At 34.3% G+C, this 21133-nt stretch overlaps 1 protein-coding gene across 1 annotated transcript in view; it reads right to left on the bottom strand.

The window, feature by feature from the left end:
• LOC128988974 (stress-activated protein kinase JNK) overlaps positions 1 to 16657 on the bottom strand; it is a 57376-nt gene extending 40719 nt beyond the window's left edge. The window contains exon 1 of the mRNA XM_054410795.1: positions 16404 to 16657. The gene's annotated coding sequence lies outside the window, so the exon portion shown is untranslated. The remainder of the gene's footprint in view (positions 1 to 16403) is intronic.
• Between the last annotated feature and the right edge of the window lie 4476 nt (positions 16658 to 21133).

Below are 21133 nucleotides of genomic sequence, written 5' to 3'. Positions count from 1 at the left end.
AGTAAACTACAACAGTTTTCATTTTCTCCATAAGAATAACATGGGAATTTTAAATTACACTTTTTTTAATTTTCTCCGTGACCGTTAGGCATACAACAGCGCTTCAATATACTAAATTATTTCTTTTTTTAAGCTCTACAAAATGGTTGAGAAAGAAATTGCAAAATTTTTTGTTTTTAGGGTAAAAAATGGGAAAAACCCATTTTTACCCCATAAAACCCCCATAAACCACTGTTCCCATGGTCCCATTATGCTGGTTTGCGAACTCGTTCAAATAAACGTAGGTTTTGCTCAAGTTATCGCGCTAACGGACACATAAATATATACATATATACGGATGGTGTTTTTGGTCTCTGGGGACCTCAAAACGAAAAAGTAAATCGGTCCCGGGTCTAGGTCTTACCATGAGACCTACGGTAATAGCTTATTCCCTATATAGGAAATTCGCTAATAAACTAAATTAATCCCATATGGTAATCTCATTATATCTACATTTAAGGTACTTTATCTACACTCACTGATTGGTGGCCCATGGTTTTTTCCTACTTTCACGGATTCAAGACTTTAGTCCTGGCTAGGCCTGTAGGTTTATGGTAATATAACTTTGATAAGATTCATTAGTGAATGGCGGGATTTGAACCCGGGACCTCTGGGACCACTATATCAGCTCGCTCCCCACTGTGTCCAATTAGTAAAATCAGTGACGTTAAACTTCCTTCTGTGACTGTGGTGATAAGTTAGAACCCCGATTTGTCGACATTCCATACACAAGTCCACTGGATGAATTTTCCAAAATAGACAAAGTTACAAGTATGCAGGTCGCTGGCACGGCGTCAGATACTGATGCAGCAATGCAATATACAAAGCCATCTGCCAAACGCTACAGCCTGCAGAGTGCAACGGAGTACAGCATCCATCTCGCTCGGGTACAACAAATAGAGCTAAAACGTATAACAGCTTAAAAATGTATACCGATAATGCTATTCTTAGAATGACTTATTGAAGCTAAACAGAATTCAGGTATAAATAAACAGCTTTGGGTATATTCATTGATACTAGAGGTCGCCCCGAGGTTGGAAACTCGACCAAAAATATGTATTGTGTAACCTTCTCTATTTTCACCCCACGCTGTGTAAATAAAACATGTGAATTTAATTGCTTCCATTTGTTTTGATTTTCTGTTATGTTGTTATTTCGTCACCACCAGCATGGAAACCCAAAAGATCCATGTTATTTTTTCAAATTTAAATTCAATTTTTGTTATTATTTTTGAGCCTTTTAAAATTTATAACGGGGTTGTGCACATCTACAGTCAATTATATTTCTAGCAGTATGCGTAGATTTTCCCTGTGATGCATACGAGCCGAGAATATAGGTTTTCAAGAAGCATGCTTGTCTAATAATATATAGGATTGAAGTGGATAACACAATATGCCTAGTTCTATCAAATAGTCAAGGTGCCTGTCTACATGTGTCTACATAATGATATAATAATGTAGGCCTAACTAACAACATGTCATCAGATTTTTTTTGTCAAACCTAAAAGATTTTACTTTAAACCGTTTTGTTAAGTCAGTTAGTAGGTAAAATACCCCCGCCGCAGCAAACCTGCCGACTAAGCGATTTTACATTTGTCTGAATTGATTTTCAATTAAATCTATAAATAACATTAGGTTTAATGAGTACCTGAGTTTGCTGCTACAAGGAAACTAATAAAATGTATTTCTTGGTAAAATATTAATAGCTTAGTATAAAATAAATAAATTTGCCACAAGTTTGATAAAAATATATCCATAAACAAGCAAACAACAACATTTTACAATATTCTCCATAAGAATAACATGGGAATTTTAAATTTAAAATTTTTTTGAATTTTCTTCGTTACTAATAACCGCACATTAACACTTTGGTATACTAAATTATTTGGTTTTTTTTAAGCTCTTTAAAATATCTAGAGAGAAATTGGGTAATTTTGTGTTTTAAAGGGTCAAATGAGAAAAAACATTTTTTACCCCATAAAACCCCATTCCCATGATCCGATCATGCTGGTTCGCGAACTCATTCGAGTTTATCCCACCTTACACCTTTAAAACAAATTTCATCAAAATCGGACAAAAATTACTCAAGTTCACGGACGTATAAAAATATATATCTTAAAAATTTTAACGAATAATGATTTTAGCCTCTGGGGATATCAAAATGAAAAAGTAAATCGACCCCGGGCTTAGGTCTTACCGTGCCACCTACGGTAATAGCTACTTCCCTATAGGGAAATTCGCTTAAAACAACAAAAGCTTACTTTGAAACTATAAAGACGGTTTTTTTTCTTTTTCTTTTTTTACTCAAATGTAGAGCTGAATTATTGATTTATAAATTCTTGTTTACACCGTCTATTCCTAGTTTGGTATTGACTAGGTATCTTTTTGCTATGATCACACAATAAATAACAAAATTGAAGTGGGTGATGTATCAATGAAGGTGTTTGTTCAGTGATAGTGGAGCTATAATTCCATGTTAATTTACTAGCCGGTCCCCAATAAACCTTTAGTGCATATGCATTGTTCTATCACATTGGCTCTATATACAATACTATCGATTAGGGTGTATAGTGCCATGTTCTTGCTAATCACATTAGTATATATACAGTACAGAAGTATAAAGCTTGTATCAGTGACATCGACATAACTATTCAGTATTTTCAAATTGGGTGAATACTATGTTCTGGTAATCCTTTACATCGCATAATAGTAACAATTAATTACTATTGGCAAAGATAGTAACTAGTTTCAGCTCTGAAACAATAGCATATTCAAGATAGAGTTAACTTTTGCTGAAGATCTTCATGATTAAAATATGAAGAAGTCCGGTTAAGCAAATACAAATGACACGGAAACACATATAAACATGAAAATACCCCCGCCGCAGCAAACCTGCAGACTAAGCTAATTTCCATTTACCTGGCTGGATTTATACTAAAATATAACCTTATAATAGCCTAGTTAGATTAATTTCCTATCTAAGTAGCATTAGTTTTAATGAGTACTTAGGTTTGCTGCGATGAGAAAGGTAATGAGATGTGTTTTCAGTGAATTTCATGCCATATAGGCCTAACTAAATAAGCTAGGTATTACCGTAAGTCTCATGGCAAAACCTAGACCCGGGACCGATTTTCTTTTTCATTTTCATGTCCCCAGAGGTCGAGCAAAAATCTTCCGGTTTTAATGGAATTAGGTGCAAACGTGAAAATCTACATTTATTCGAACGAGTTCCCGAACCATCATGATCGGACCATGGAAACAAAATTTTATGAAGTTTTATGGCGTAAAAATAGGGTTTTCTCATTTTTGTTCCTCAAAACATGTAATTTCCCAATTTTTCTTTAAACCATTTTGTAGAGCTTCCAAACCAAATAATTTAGTACCCTGAAGTGTTTTTTTACGATTATTGGCTACAGAAAAAAATACAAAAAAATTTAAATTTTAAATTCCCATATTATTCTTAAGGGGAATAAAAGTAAATTATTGTAATTTGCTTTTTATGGATATGTTTTTTTCAAACTTGGCAAACAGGCAAATTTTGTAACAGCAAATCAGGCAAATGGAAATTCGCTTATTCTGCAGGTTTGCTGCGGTGGGGCTATTTTGATTGAAATTTTGATAGCTTAGTATGAAATAAACAAAATTGACAAATTTGATTGAAATACTACAATGTTTTTGTTTAAGCTCTCCAAAATGGTTTGGAAAGAAATTGTGAAATTTTATGTTTTGAGCTGGTCAAAAATGGGAAAAACCAATTTTGGCCCTATAAAACCCGCCAAAAACCCGTGGTCCCATAGTCCGATCATGCTGGTTCGCGAACTTGTTCGAATAAATGTAGGTTTACACGTTTGTACCTAGTTTTATCAAAATCGAATCATTTTTGTTTGAGTTATTTTTCTAAGGGACACACATAAAATATATAGCCTATACAAGGTGACAATTAAGTCTTAGGACAACTTTATATGTTTTAAACGATAAGAGATATCTCAACCAAACTTGGTATATCATTACTGGTAATAGTTAGCTACCTACTTTATTGTGTACATGGTGATCGGATGTCACCTACGGGGGAGTGTCCAAAGAGAGTAGGCTAAGTTGAAAATCTTAACATTTTACAAAAAACAAAAAAAACAATTTTACCCTCCCTGATGCAGCAAGCTTAAGTACTTGGTAAACTAATTCTATTTAAATAGGAAATAAATGTTATATTTTTAAGTAGGTAGTAGACATTTTAGTGTAAATCCAATCAGGCAAATGGAAATTTGCTTAGTCTGCAGGTTTGCTGCTGCGGGGGTATTTTGACCATACGTCAATAGTATAAAATGAAATAAATAAATTTGCCAAATGTTATCAACATATATCCATAAACAAGTAAACTACAACAGTTTTCATTTTCTCCATAAGAATAACATGGGAATTTTGAATTAACTTTTTTTGAATTTTCTCCGTAACTGTAAATTTATTTTTTTTAGGGTCGAAAATGGAAAAAACCCATTTTACCCAATAAAACCCCCTATATACGGTTCACATGGACGGATCATGCTGGATTGTGAACTTGTTTGAATAAATGTAGGTTTACATGTTTATACCAAATTTCATCAAAATCGGATCATTTTTGCTCGAGATATGATATGTAGGCATATATATATATGAAATAAATAGATGGTGGTTTTGGCTTCTGGGGACCTCAAAACGAATAATAGCTTATTCCCTACATGGGAAATTCGCTAAAATCATAAATTAAATCGACAGCGGCAGTTTTTTTCAACTCAGGCAGCTATTCGAAAAGTTAGTGTGATGAAACTACACTCACCCGAGCAAGTTTCATGGCAGAGTAACGTGAACGTGCTCAAGATCTACACTCAAGCTATCAGTAGACACTGCCTTGCTGAGGTCAGACCACTTACTGTACAACCAAACTTTAAATAAATCCAAGTGTGAACTATATTTTTTTGTCTGACTCATCTGATAGTAATTACTATGGCAAACAAACCAATTTCTTTCAATTTCCATGATAAAATTTACTTGTGCACCAATTATTTTAATAGGGTTAGAAACTTGTCTCCCAAGCAGGAGCGGATCCATGGTGGGGGGGGGGGAGCTGGTGTAACGTCACGCCCTTATCCCAAGTAGTAATTGAAGTAAGGCTACAATCTAAAATCAATATACATTTTAAGTATTGTAAATAGTTGATTTGTTAGCTGGCCCTCGATAGTTCATGTTCTTACTATCAACAACGCCAGATAATGTAATCCGAGGGGAAATATATGTCAACCCAAATGCAGCAAACATCAAGAATTTTTTGACAAAAACTATCTTCCAACAAACGCAGGACAAAGTTGTATGAAAAAAGAGGCTCAGAAGACAATACGGGTTGAGCCGCCATGATTGCTTTGAGCTACAGAGATAGTGTTTTATCAATTTACTAGTGTACATGTTGCTCGAAATCGAGCAATTGCAAATAAGTTATTTAAAAACAAATAACTTATTTAAGAACAAAAATATAAGTTATAAATTCCGATGAGTTTAAAAGAGTCAACTCAAAGATTACGTAACTAATGATAATACTCACGACATACTTGACAGTTCAATATAATCAACATTTCTTGTAAATATTTTATCATTTCCAAAAGCTGATCTGGCTTTTAGTGTATTGTAGAAATGTTTCCCACTTATAGCCGCAATAGGTTGTCCATGTTGGTCTTTGTCAATGATAATGTAGTCTGCATGGTATCACTCATTGTCACCAGTAGGTTTGCAAATTTCAGTCTTTATTTTAATAGCACCAAATAACCATAAACTACCTGATTTTCTGCATAACCTCTATGTCATAATTTTACAATTGCCATATGTTCTTCTCACTTTTAATTTCTGACAACAGCTGGAGTTTCATAACAATGTTTGTTTCCAATGTTAATCTTATTGAGGAATACACAACTTTAAAGGGCCCCAGGGCCTCACTCTCTAATTATTTCCCTAAAAAGAAAGTTTCCTGCACAACTTCACGTTACGCTCTTTCCAATGACACCAAAAACATGTCAATCGGATCAGTAGTTTCGGAGGAGTAATTGTCACAAAAACCCTGCTTGAGTATTAAATAAGTATATATAGATAAGCAGACTTATTATCTCTACAGTAACCGGTACATGACTTCTGGACTAGCATAAGAACCGCTGACATCATATATCTTTATTTGATTTGTAAGACATATTGCTTTGACATGCACTAGTCTATTCACCTTATTTGACAGAAATCAGTATTCGACATCAGCACTTGCTGTCAGTGGCTCAATTGCACTATGTTTGTTTCTATTCTGAAACTGCCTTTTGCCAAATAGAAATATAGGCATATGGCATATGTTCTCTAGTAGATTATTACCTCAGGATGTTTAAGGTTGAGAACTCTTGTAGCGTTTTATTGTCAAGGTCTTGAAAGAAACTCCAAATTCAGAGGAATTGTATAGCCCACAACAAAATACAGGGTGATTCAAAATGAATGACCCAGTTTTAACGCTTTATAACTTTTATACTATTAAACTTACCGCCATAAAATGCACATCAAACGAAAAAGCAACTCAAAGAGTTTATGCCTTCCAAAGACACATCATTTAACAAAATCGCTCCAGCAGAACTGTAGATTTTATTGTACAAAGTTAAAAAGTAATCCCCAACTTTTTTTATCACTAGAAATTTGGAGGTTACTTGACGTTTTTGCAAATAACTTTTAAATGGTGAGGAAATCGACCAAAGTGGAAGGTAATATTCCGAAAGAGAATAAAATTTCCTACAATCTACTATAATGCATTTTTTTAAAATACTCAAGAAAGGTACCAAAAAATGCCTCAAAATGAAAGAAAAATTGAAAATCCCCGTCTTTAATGTAGACAATAAACTTAGCAAACATTAAATTTCACAATTTTTTATTTTAAGCCAAATTTAAGCTACATTTATTGAGTATTTTCATGAAATGCATAATAGTAGATTGTAGGAAATTTTATTCTCTTTCGGAATATTACCTTCCACTTTGGTCGATTTCCTCACCATTTAAAAGTTATTTGCAAAAACGTCAAGTAACCTCCAAATTTCTAGTGATAAAAAAAGTTGGGGATTACTTTTTAACTTTGTACAATAAAATCTACAGTTCTGCTGGATCGATTTTGTTAAATGATGTGTCTTTGGAAGGCATAAACTCTTTGAGTTGCTTTTTCGTTTGATGTGCATTTTATAGCGGTAAGTTTAACAGTATAAAAGTTATAAAGCGTTAAAACTGGGTCAATCATTTTGAATCACCCTGTATGTTAGGTACTTCCAAAATATGTCCTTTGCTGTATTTTTCAAGGAAATCTTTATTGTACCTTTTTTCTAAAATATACTAAAAATACCTCGCCGCAGCAAACCTGCAGACTTACCTAGCGAATTTCCATTACCTGGTAGTATTTTCACCAAGATATTACCTCTCTTCAATCAAAAATAGAAATTTTAACAGAAAATAACTTATGACAGAATTAATTAAACCTAGTTAGTTTCATGGCAAAAATCTTGAAACATTCGTACAACAACCATTTCTGTAAGTTAATAGCTAAACCTGTATAAGCCCTTAAAGTTGTTAATTGTTTTTAAAGGACAATCACCATGAAATAAATACAAGATTTAGAAGCTAACTTTCTTTTGATAAACACAGGCACAACATTTTTGAAAAGAAAAAAAACTTTAAGCTTGTTTATTTTGCATATAACCAATATACAGGGTGAGTCTTTTAAGCTGTCATAAACAGATTACAGATGAATAGCTTGACATATAGAGATGAAACAAAACTTTTCCCCACTAATTCATACCCAAGGAACAGTGAAAACAGAACTCCTTTATCTTCACCTGTTTCAAAATGGTGGCCATTTGTATGGAAAATATTGATATTTACAGAATACCCTGTATCTTGGAAACCACTAAACTTATTTTCGTTCTGTTTGAAAATTATAATCCTCGTAAGTTTAGCTTTAATTTTATATGCAACATGTGAACATTTTGAAAACTAAATATTTTTTCAATGATTTTATTTTTTTTATGTTGGTAGCCTTGTAAATGAAAATGTTTAAATGGCAACATATGTCAAATGGCATATAATTTTTAAGGTCTTGCAAAAACAAACAGCTTTTAAATTTACACCCACCATCTATCTTTGGTAGTTTTCTAGTGATTAACCAAAAAACTCCAATTGCCCATATAAAACCCATGTTTAACTTGCAGCACTGTATTGAATAGTGTATCTGCATCCACTATCTCTGCACGTTTAACATGCAACAATTTTATTTTTTTTTTTTTTTAACATTTAGGCCTAAATCATTAAAAGTATTTAAATACTTTAAAAATAAAAATTACAAATTAAACTTAGGAATAAATACTAGACTTTCAAACAAAGCAAATCATTGTAACAACTTAAACAAGTTTGCTTCTCAGTCATAAATATTAAGTTCAAAAGTTTGTACAGTAATAATCACAGAACTTTTGGTGGAAGTACAACAGTTAGGGGAGAGGGGTAATCTATATCAAGATTGACTTGGCTGAAGAACACCAGCTAGCTAATGTTTTACCATGTTCTATTCTAACATTTTTAGAACATTTTTTAACAAATAATAAAACCAAGAGTTGAAGTTAGTCTTACTCCATAATGAAGGATCATTTTGTAATTTTAATAACTTTTAAAACTGTTGTAATAACTTTTAGCTGTGACTAGTAATGTGGGGTGAGTTTCTTCAAACACCCAGTGGGTTAGTTCTAAATAATTATTTATGGGCATTTATCCCAGGCATGGTTAAATACCCTAAGATGTGTATATTTATTAAAAGTATAAACACTATCAGTCAGTGATTTGCATTGTTCTCATTAAACATGATTTACAGAATTCAAATAAAAATGTGCTACAACCTGTTAGCGAATTTCCCTATATGGAAGTAGCTATTACCCTACTTGGTGGCACGGTAAGACCTAGGCTCGGGACCGATTTACTTTTTTATTTTGATGTCCCCAAACACCAAAAATACCGTTTGTTCAAATTTTTATATATCTACATCTATATACCTCATAAATAATCCGTGAACTTGAGTAATTTTGGTCCGATTTTGATGAAATTTGCTTTAAAGGTGTAAGGTGGGATAAACTTGAATGAGATTGTGAACTAGCATGATCAGACCATGGGAACGGGGTTTTACGTTTTACAAGGTAAAAATTGGTTTTTCTAATTTTTGACCCTCAAAACACAAAATTTCTGAATTTCTATCTAGACCTTTTTAAAAAGCTTAAAAGCAATAATAATTTAGTATATCAAAGTGTTTTTGTACAATTATTGGCAACGGAAAAAATTCAAAAAATTGTAAATGTAAAATGCCCATGTTATTCTTATGGAGAATATTGTACAATGTTGTAGTTTGCTTGTTTATGGATATATTTTTATCAAATTTTGCAAATTTATTTATTTTATACTAAGCTATTAATATTTTACTAAAAACACACCTTATAAGTTTCTTTGTAGCAGCAAACCTAGGTACTCGTTAAACCTAATGTTATTTAAATATATTTAATTGAAAATCAATTCAGACAAAAGGAAATTCGCTTAGTCGGCAGGTTTGCTGTGACGGGGGTATGTAGATTAGTCTTAAGAGTTCAAAAGTATATGATTCAACCATCATAAGCTGATTTCAAAAACTCTTTAATGTTTCAATTATCAGTTGATAACAAAAACCACCCCTGTGTAAGGCAACAATTAAAGATGTCTTTTTTATAACCTTAATTGTTTATGTCATTGCATTGACTTTTTTTGATGCTGGATTAAAAATCACATCTACATAGACTAGTTTATGTCAATTTTTTATTAAAAATAACTTAGTTAAATATGACACAAAGGGTGCTGTAGTCAAAATCTGTTTTCTCAATTGGTTTTTGTTAAAATATACTTTTGATACCGTAGTGAATGTGATATAACAGATGCTGCAGTTGCAGTTAAAAATAAATTATGCTTTCAGTTTGGCTAGGTAAACAAGTTGACATATTATCCATAAAACAGTAATTTACATCAGCAGTCAATCGGTAGCTCCATTCTAAAATTACCAACAACTTTAACATGGGAATGGAATGTGTAGGGAATTCTATTCTATCCATAGTCAAAAACCATAGTATAACAGACTAGCCCAAACCCCATCCAAACTAGTGTGTAATCATAAGTACTAGATGTCGTCCAGTGGTCGAAAAATCGACCAAAAATATGTAGGCTAACAGTTGGGATAAACAGTACAAGGAAGCCAACTTTGTCGGGTGACTTTAGGAAAAACTAATTTTTCTATTAGTAAACCTTCATTATAGTCAATCAGAAGCCTCCAAATGACACTATTGGCAAAACTAATCCTGAATAACAAATTGTGCTTGCACTGTACAGACTTCTCGATTTTCTCCCCACACTGTAAATAAAACATGTAATTGGAATTTTTTCAATTTGTTTTGATTTTCTGTTTACATTTTGTTGTTATTTCGTCACCATCATGGCAACCCATATGGTCCATGTTAATTTTTTGAAGTTTTCAAATTCATTTTTTGTGCTTATTTTTTAGCCTAATTTAATTTATAAAGGGATTCTGCACATCTACAGGCAAATATATTTCTAACAGTATGCATAGATAGGCCTATTCCCTGCGATGCACACGAGCTGAGAAAAAAGGTTTTAAAGAAACATGCTTGCCTATTAATATATAGACTAGGGGTCGTCCAGTGGTCGAAAACTCAACCAAAAATATTTACTATACAGACATCTCCATTTTCACCCCACACCATAAATAAAACATGTGACTGTAATTTCTACATTTTGTTTTGATTTTCTGTTTATATTTCGTTGTTATCTCACCAGCATGGCAACCCATAAAGCCCATGTTAATTTATATATTTAAAAATTTTGATTTTCTTTTTCGAGTTTGTTTGGCTCTTCTATCCGACCGATTTTCATAATTGAAGTCTCAAATTGAAGGTATGCACGCACGGATGAGTTTGAAGCAAACGCAAGAAGACAAACCAAATTATTTTTTTTATTTGGTTTTTCTATGATAAAAAAATAATAGCTCCAGTGTTGTTTATGTTTTTTATACATTTTTTACTCTAAATAATTAGTAAATTATAGGCTTTAATTCGAGCTATTGATTGTTTGAATCAGTTAAGTTCAAGATACTGTATTAGTCAATCAAAAATCATAAATTTGATTATTTCTTGGATATGATACATGTTTTAACACTGCGAAGCAGCATGGGTCCTCCAGTTTACTGTAATTTGTTTAAAAAACCTTGATCATGAAAAGATTTTTTAACTTAACTGACCACCATAGCAGATTCACCAAGCAACAAGGACCTAATCTCAGAGTACTTATGGTGGAATAACAAGTATATAATGGGGTGGGAATGGTGGAGGTGGCCCCACCCTTGGTTGTACAGATCAATATAAGCTCACCAGGCCAAGCGAGCTGTTGCCTCCCCTCGGCTAATTCTCCTCATAAACTTTGGTAAAAGACAAATCAGTGGGTGAACAATAAGAACATATAGTTCAAAATTAGACAAAATGTAACAACCTTAGAGTTAATACATTTTAAGATTATTACAAGACAGTTAACAGCATTAGGCCTATGTTATTTCCTTTTACTCCAAATTGAAATCAAGGTAACCTAACTATAGATAAATCAGTGATCACTATAAAAATCAAAGTTGTCGATTGAAAGACCAAATAATATGATTTGGGATAATAATATTCTCTAACGTCTACAACAGGAACAGCGTTAGTCTGGGTGACAAGGTGATAATAATGCTTGCCAGACTTCATACTAATTACAGAACACGGCATGCCACAAGAAAACCTTGAAAACACCTATCGAGAAGGGCACTCTTTTGTAGGAGGTTTTGCGAGAAAACAATACTTCAAAGGAGGAGTTGCAGATTATGTAAAAGACCTTGAAATTAAAACAAAACTCGTACCGTAAGCACAAGCACAAATGAAGCAGAACTCATATGCGAGACACTTTACAAAATCAAACTAAAAAAGCAAAACCTATAGGTACTAGGAGTATACAGACCAAACAAGTGCAAAACTAGTAGATGCCCTTGACATAATGAGAGAACAACTTAACATATCTAATCAATCACACTTGCAGCTAGTGCTGTTTATGGGGGACAAATTGTTTATCTAATTGAAAATATTGAAAACACAAAACTATAAGATTTCCTCAAGTCTTACAACATCCAAAGGCTACCACTACCCCCAACCAGAATCACAAGCGCAAGTGCAACTTCTGCAGCATGCTTGACATCAAGGACTGGAGGTGCCTCCAAACGAACACTATGGTCCGTAGACAAGATTATATCCAAGGTGTCAGAACGTGGACATGCATCTTGTTTGTCTCAAGTAGTTTTTGCAAAGCTTGACATTGTAGCCAAACTTTCATTCACCAGTTCTATTCACATGATGGAGATGTGGAATAGCGTCTAACTACCGGTAAGTTAAGTTATAATTGTCAAGCATGTTTTTCTGGAGTCTCTTATTCTTCCTGTAATCCAGCTACTAGGTCACAAATTGTGGATATTTATAGGCATGCACTGTGGATGCGATACTCCCTGGTGTGGATTAACGTCCACAATTAACAATTAGCAACAAATCAATATAAACTATGAAAATTAACAATAAATAAATTAGGTACAACTATTCACCAAAGCATCACTGGATCAAAGCTCAATAATATTAGCCTAAGTTAAAATCTATAGGTATGCTAAAAACTCATCAAGAGAATAAAACGCTTTATTTATAAACCAGCTTGAAAGTTTTGATTTAAATGGTTGGATTTCAAGGTTTCTGCTCTTTGGTGGCAATTTATTGAAGCACTTGATTTGTAGGTATTTGTGGCTGATTATTGTTTTCCGCAATCTAAAAAAGGGTGGGACAATATCTTGTGCTCTTCCTAGTATTATAATTATGAACTTTGTCAAAACATACATAATCACTCTGGTTTTCCTTTACATATACAAGATTTTGAAATATGAAAATGCAAGGGACAGTCATTATATTGTAATCAATAAAACATTGCTTATTAATAAAACATTGTTTTGTGTCATCTAGATAAGGTAGGCTAAATTGGCCAAAATCCTTACTGCTTTTCTTTGCCAAGCAAAAACATGGATAGCACCTCTAGGCCCTACTATTTCCCCAGAGCGTTCATACAGCAAATGGGAATGAAAATCACTAAAATAAGTATTTAATAACATATTTCTACCAACACATTGTAGTAGCTTATGTAGCAAAAAACAGGCCCTTGAAAGTTTTGAAACTACTGAGTTGGTGTGAGATTCCCATGTAAGCTTCTGATCTAAAGTGACCCCTAGTAACTTAACAGGCTTACAATCTTCCTCTGAGTCTAATTTTTTCAAAGTAAAACAGATTATTTCAGTCTTGTTGGCATTGACTCTAAGGTGGTTTAGTATTAAACCAATAACTGGCTAATTCCATTACTCTGTCACTGTGTGCTTTTACATTTTTTAACACTTTATCGGTAACTACAAAAGAAGTGTCATCCGCATATAGAATGGTTTTACAAGGAATATTTCTAGGCAGATCGTTTGATATAGATAAGAAATAAAAGTGGACCCAGAACTGACCCCTGTGGAACCCCTGCAAGGACCTCCTAAAAAGAGGACTCAATGCCTGCCGATGAAACCTTGTGCAATCTACCACAGAGATAAGTTTTAAAGAATTGCATCTGCTTAGCATCTACATAAAATGTTAGTTTGTTTAGAAGGGTTTTATGTGATATACTATCAAAGGCCTTGCTGAGATCTACAAGGGTCATAACATATAATTAAAATTTTCAAAGCTATTAAGAATACCAGTTACAACTTCATTTAATGCCTTAGTTGTGGAACGTCCAGGTCGAAAACCAAATTGGCTACTACTTAAAACATTATATTGATCCAAAAATTCTAAGAGTTGGTTCTTAGCACATGATTCTATTATTTCTCAAAATACAGATACGACACATATTGTTCTATAGTTATCAATACATGACCTGTCACCCTTTTTGAAAAGCGGTATACTCTTGGACATTTTTAAACAATTAGGAAAAAAGGAGCAATAAAAAGAAAGATTGATCAAATATGTCAAAGGTGATACAATATTAGCTGCAATATGTTTGATAACTCTGTTACTTAAACCAAAAATATATCTTCACTCTTAAAAGGTTTCAGAGATATCATTATTTTAAGCACATCAAGCTCACTAGCATAATGCAACTTAAATTTATCCGGAGGCTGGTGTACATTGTTTTTTAAAGGTGCAATAACTCAAATTACCTTTATTAGTTAATTTAGTAAGCACCTTTTTCCCAATACTTATAAAGTAATCATTAAATTCATTAGCTTAAATAGGTGGAATTGGATTTTCCCGCTGATAGTAGTTACCAGCTTCTGATTTAATTACTCAAGCCATGCAGCTGAACACTTATTCTTAGACATTTATATTCTGCTTTCATTGTGCATGATTTTGGCTTCCTTGATTTTGGACCTGTACGATTTATTTTTTTCTTTGTAGTAGGCTAGGTTCTTCCTAGTTTTTCAGTGTCATTTTATTTTTGGTCTGGAGATAACATAAATCAACAACTTGATTCATTATAACATAAACTAACCTTCCTAATCTAACCTAACTTCAAAACACTTAATACAGACACAACATCTGCATAACACCCAACCTACCTACCTCACATGTCTAAATAAGAGCTGAAATAAAAACTTAGTTCATAATCAACGTTCAGTTGAATGCCTTTACCTCTTTGTATAAACTTAAGGTTTGTCATCTTAGGTTTCTTCTTCTTCCCTAGACAAACCTTTCATTCGTTCATGTTTGTGTTAGTCAATTCACAGTAATGGGGACGCTGAATTTTTATTTCAGCTGCACAGTATTTTTAATACGTTCAAAATGAGAGCATTCTATTGGCTGAAGGAACACCATTACCGCAACGATACGGCCTGTAGCCATCGGCCTCGGTGGTCTAATGGATAAAGTGATGGGCTGAGAAGCTAAAGGTACCGTACCAGGTTCAAAACCTATCGGTGGTACTAAATTTTATCTATGATTTTTGCATTATCAGCAAGTTTGGTTAGGTTATGACAGTTTAATTTTATAATTAAAAAAATTTTAAATTGAATTTGAGGCATTTATAGTTTCATTTTATGAACAGAACTATTTTTTTTGATAAGTAAACCTTCATTCAATTTTTTTCTTATCAGCAAGTTTGGTTAGTTAGGTTAGGTTATAAAATTTTGATTTTTAAAAAATTAGCCTAATTTATTTTTTTAGTTTTATAATATTTTTTTTTAAGTATTTCTAATTTTTTAACTCTCATTTTGTTTGTATTAAAAAACTGCAGCTGAAATAAAAGTTGTGCAATGGGGACAGAGCAGTAGATTTAAGAGGCATTACAATAATAAAATTCAAACGATTGTAGTTTATTCAGTTTTTGTGACAGCAGAAAAATCCGTGTGCCACTGTTTTCAGGTAAAAATCTAGTTTCTAATTATATGTAAATTACTATGGTACCCTTGGTCTCTCTACTTAGTCTCAATAATTTCTGGGGCGGCACTTTAGTTTACGTCCTACACTCATTCGAATGCAATTTTCGATATAGCCTATCTATTGAAACCGGTATTTCATTCAATAGGATACTAGCTGTGTGCCCGTTCTAAGGACGGGGATCTTGTAATTAACTTAGTCAGTTGAAACCTAATTCAGAACAGCAGTTTTTTTTATATGCATATTAAGTGTGCATTTTCCAGATATGCTGGCAAAACTATTATGAAAACATATAAACCTTCGCAAATACCATATCTGACCGTTTCAAGCCAAAACAAATGTTTTGCAAAAAACAGTTTTATAGCTATAAGTATAAGACATAGCCCTAAGGTTGGCCCATAATTGAAAGCTTCTTTCCCCACGGGTTAGAAGTAGTTATAATACTACCTACCTCAACCTCACCATAGGCCTACATTTTTTATTCCGGTTGAAATTTTCATTAGGAAAGGTGCTCTTGTCTTTCCACGAAACACTGAGAAATATAAGGACATTACTGTAGCCTAATGCGTTACCTACAGACATACACAGGTTTGTGTGTATTGTATATAGGTAACGCAAGAGCCGCAGCCCCTCCCCCTCTTATTTAACTTACTCACAAGTTGTAAAATAGGCCTAGGCCTAGCTTGGCATGAATCATCGTAGGCCTAGGCCTAAACTGCATGCTTAACTGGTAGGCTAACTTAAAATAAATTTATAAAATAACAACAACAATAATATAAAGTTTACTTACCATTCAGAGTCAAGTTATAACAGTATAGAAACGTCAAATGACTACAATGATAACATCCCTTAATAGTCACTCACAGTACGTATTTTGTATTTAAACTTCTACTAACTTTTTGGATTGAACTATTTCAAGGTTAAATGCCTAACTTAGACACACTTAGATACACGACCTTAAACACAGAATATATTCTACCACATAATAGTAATACACAACTTTTTACACATTCAGGATGCACTATTCAGGGAAACAGACAGATAGACACCGAGCCCGAGCCGAGCCGAGAGGAGGAGACAGGCAGACACAGCAGACCAGGCAGACAGACGGAGACGGGCAGACAAGCCAGTGCCTGACGTATTGTTTTTTGTTTTACCATTGATTATATATACCATATATTATATATATGTCTTCTGCATTGATCTCTATTATTACAATAGAGATCGATGATAGAGATCGATGGTCTTCTGTAGGTATATATTATGAATGAAGTAAAGCGCAATAGACGTGGACGAGGCGCCAGAAACGGCGTTGAAAGAAGACACGACTTACCAGAAACCGATAGGCCTACTACTGAGACTGGAAAACCTAGGCCTAAAGCAGCTCAAAATTGCCAATCTGAAGTTAAGGAAGTCAAGAAATCGTATAAGTCAGCTCTGGAGGAGGGAAGGAAACCTACTAAAAAAATTGAATGTTCCATTTTATAAGAGAAATGTGAGTGACCAACTGCTGCCTCAGTTTAAGGAAGCCTTAAGTAAAATAGACTGGGCTCTGGTCCTGGACGACCCAGACCCAGCGTCCTCTTTTCAAGCTTTTCACAGTAAACTGCTGGAAGTGTTCAATTTCTTTTTTCCGCTCTTAAATAAAGCCAAGCCTAAATCGCAGCCAAAGCAAAGAAGTAGGGGTAACGCATGCATTGCCAAGGACTGGTATACACCTGAGCTGGGCAGGGTCAGAGCTTTTACAAAACTGATCTTTGATAGATATAAGGCCGAGCAATCTCCTAATGCAAGGGACAAACTTTACTCTCTGTATCTGAAAACGAAGCGTAATTATAAATGTCAGGTAAATGAGGCCAAAAAAAGGGCAACTGTAGTACACATCCAGAGTTCACTAAACCAATGTAAGGCAGCATGGTCAGTGATAAATGACTCGAGGAAGAAAAATGAAGTAGTCAACAAACTTTCTAGTCCAGATGACTACAACCAGTTCTTTGTCAACTCAGTTAAAGACATAACTGAAGAACTGAGCAGAAAAGCCGCTGGAAACCGAAGCGGAGAAATCAGAGTCCAGGTGCAGCCCCTGACCCCTTTGGAGGAATGGAATCCTACTACGCAAGAGGAAGTAATTAAAATAGTTAAATCTTTCTCCAACTCAAGAAGTCCAGATATCTACGGAATCTCACCTTGGATTCTCAAGTCTGTTATAAATGAAATATCACTGCCTCTGTCTGAAGTGATAAACAGGTGTCTGCGGGTGGGACTTTTTCCAGACTGCCTTAAAATCTCAAGGACTATACCTGTTTTCAAAAAGGGGGACGCAAACCTTACCTCAAGTTATCGGCCAATCTCAATAATCCCGACTGTAGGGAAGATTGTGGAGAAGATTGTACAGAGACAGATTGTCGACCATTTTGAAGTAAATCACTACTTTACAGCATCCCAACACGGGTTTCGGAAGTCGAGCGATCTACAACAACAGCCCTCGTCTCCTTGATTAGTGAGGTTTTGGACTCCTTTGAAAATAGACAGTCAATGGCTCTGGTCCTTTGCGACCTGTCAAAAGCCTTCGACATTGTCTCCCACGACATATTGCTTGAGAAGCTCGGCTATTATGGAGTTGGCGGAGTTGCCCTCCAGACCTTTAAATCCTACTTAGAAGGTAGAAGTCAGATGGTAGCAGTGCAGGGCGCACTGTCCTCCCCAGCCGATGTGAAGTTCGGAGTTCCGCAGGGCTCAATAGTTGGCCCCACTCTCTTCCTGATACTGATGAACGACCTAGGTTGGGATAGAGATACTCTACTCTTTGCGGACGATACAACCCTGCTGGGCAGGGGGCAAGATCCTACTGAGGCGGTCGCTTGTTCAGAACTTCTATTCCAAGAGGCTAAAGACTGGTTCCTCATAAATAACTTGAAGCTCAACGAAGATAAAACACAAAGGCTTCTGCTCACCCTAAGCAGATCATCTCCATCTCCTGACCCTCCTGTCAAACTTCTTGGCTTCGTCCTGGACTCCAAGTTACAGTGGGGCCCTCATATAAATTCTGTTTGCGTAAGACTGAGTAGAGTGATCTTCCTCTTGAGAAAACTGAAACACCTGATAACTGCGCAGTACCTGTTGACAGTCTATTTTTCGCTTTTTCATAGCCACGTGGCCTATGGCATCCAACTGTGGGGACATGCTGCCGACAGCAGTCGTGTGCTCCGCTTGCAGAAACAGGCATTACGAGTAATCACAAATAGTAGGAGGCGGAAGCCATGCAGACCCCTTTTTAAACTGTTAAACGTCTTCACAGTCTATAACCAGTACATCCTTGCCTGTGTTGTACACATTAAAACCAACCTGAGCAATTTTGAACTCCGAGGCCAGCTCCACTCTTACAACATTAGAGGAGCACAGAAGCTCAATACCCAGCGGTATAGACTGTCCCTGACAAGAGATAGCTTCCCTGCAGTTGCTGTACATATGTTTAATGCCCTGCCACTCCACCTGAGAGAGCTAGAGCCGAAAATATTCAAGGAAAGAATCAAGGAGCTCCTCCTGCAAAACCCGTTCTACTCAGTTGACGAGTATTTTGAGGAAGCACCAACTCTTGACCATCCACCGCCATCTAAAGCTTAAGTTTTAAATATATGTTTTATTAAAGAAAGTTTTTATTTTATAAAAGTTTGACGCTGTCTATCCGGCCCTGGCTGGTCAGAGACGAAGAGGAGGTAATAAAGGTAATAAAGGTAATAAAGGTATATAGTCAATGGTTTTACTCAAGATTGGCCGTGACCATTGAGATATAGTGGCCGTGACCATCTATTCTATATTATAATTCAGTTTTAAAAAATCTTTGTTTATTTATTTATTTATTTATTATACATTCCAACGGCAGAGCCATTTGAAAAAAAGGCAACAAACAGTTTCCAACTTAACACAAACAATGTGACCAATAAATAACAATGATTTTGTACAACTAAATCTAGAGTTCTACTGGACCGATTTTATTAATTAGGCAAAGAACCAGGCTTTGATATGTTGTTGGAAAGCTTAAATCGTGTAGATTTGCAAATCATTATGAAAACGGGATTTTATTAAATATTTGTGGTGAAAAAGCAAAAATTACAAAATACATTAAAAACTGCTTTTTCAAGTTTCTATTTGTAGCCAGCTTTTGGCTGTCTTTATTAAGTATTTTCAAGAAATGCATAGCAGTTATTTGTAGTAAATTTTATTCTCTTTCAGAATATCACATCCACTTTGGCCGATTTCCCCTTAATTAAAAGTTATTTGCAATAAGCTAAGTGATCTCCAAATTTGTTTGTGGTGAGAAAATACTAAATTAGATATATTTTTGTTAAACTTTATACAACTAAATCTAGACTTCTACCCGACCGATTTTGTTACTTAATGGGTCGTTGGAAAGCTTAATTTGTCTAGGTTTGCAAATAATTATGAAAATTTAATTTAATTACATATTTGAGGTGAAAAAATCAAAATCAACAATAATACATTTCAAACGCATTTTTTCTATTTATTACCAAGTTTATATTTGTAGCCAACTTTAGGCTGCCTTTATTGAGTATTTTCTAGACAAAAAATAATAGCAAAAGCAAAATAAAAAAATAAAAATAATAGGTATAATAATAATTTGTAGGAAATGTTATTTTCTATCAGAATATCACCTTCCACTTTAGTCGATTTCCTCATCATTTCAAAGTTATTTGCAAAAGCGTTAAGCAACCTCCCAATTTATAGTGGTGAGAAAATACTGAATTAAAGATGTTGTAGTTAAACTTTGTACAATTAAATCTACGCAGTTCTAATGAACCGATTGTATTAATTAATAGGTCATTGGAAAGCCTAATTCGTGTAGATTTGCAAATAATTATGAAAGATTGATATTTTTAGGATTTACTAGGTGAAACCCGTCAATGTCGACAGTTAATGTTGAGGTTGCAAGCAAGATCGTTTGACTATTGTAAAGAAAAAAAAAGAGATTCTTCACTTATATTCAAAATATACTCTTTACTTAATTAATCATTCCATCAAGCAAAATCACCTCACACCTTTATGTAATACAATTTGGGTATTTCATACAGGTGTGAGTATAACAAAAAGTTGCCCCCTGGTGGGGTTTTAATGAATTTAATTTAATTTTAAATGAACTACTGAGGACGTTACAATCACAGAGCTGCGCAGTGGAAATAAAGATGTTAAGTGTGGGCCCTGTAATTAAATATCCCAGAAGTCCGATTTATGGACCGTGAGAGGTCTGATATGTTGTCCTCCTTCACACCTTCTTCAGCTTAATTCTAACACTTCTTAAAGCTAATAGATGTGTTTATTTGAACACTCTATGAATTGAAATGTCAGTTCAGATGAAAGATTGTGATGTGAATTGTTTTCTTTGTAAAACTGTAATACTGCAAATAATAACATATTAAAATATTGATTGAATATATTTGTGAAACTGTTTGTTCAGGAAATATTTATCAAAAGTATGACTTCAAGATGTTTATATATACTGGA

The sequence above is a fragment of the Macrosteles quadrilineatus genome, unplaced genomic scaffold (assembly GCF_028750875.1).
Source record: "Macrosteles quadrilineatus isolate MER2022 unplaced genomic scaffold, UCM_ALF_1.0 Scaffold_3__2_contigs__length_128488019, whole genome shotgun sequence".
Classification (NCBI taxonomy): domain Eukaryota; kingdom Metazoa; phylum Arthropoda; class Insecta; order Hemiptera; family Cicadellidae; genus Macrosteles; species Macrosteles quadrilineatus.
Note: the sequence above shows the minus strand (reverse complement) of the source record. Positions and strands in the feature narration are given on the sequence as shown.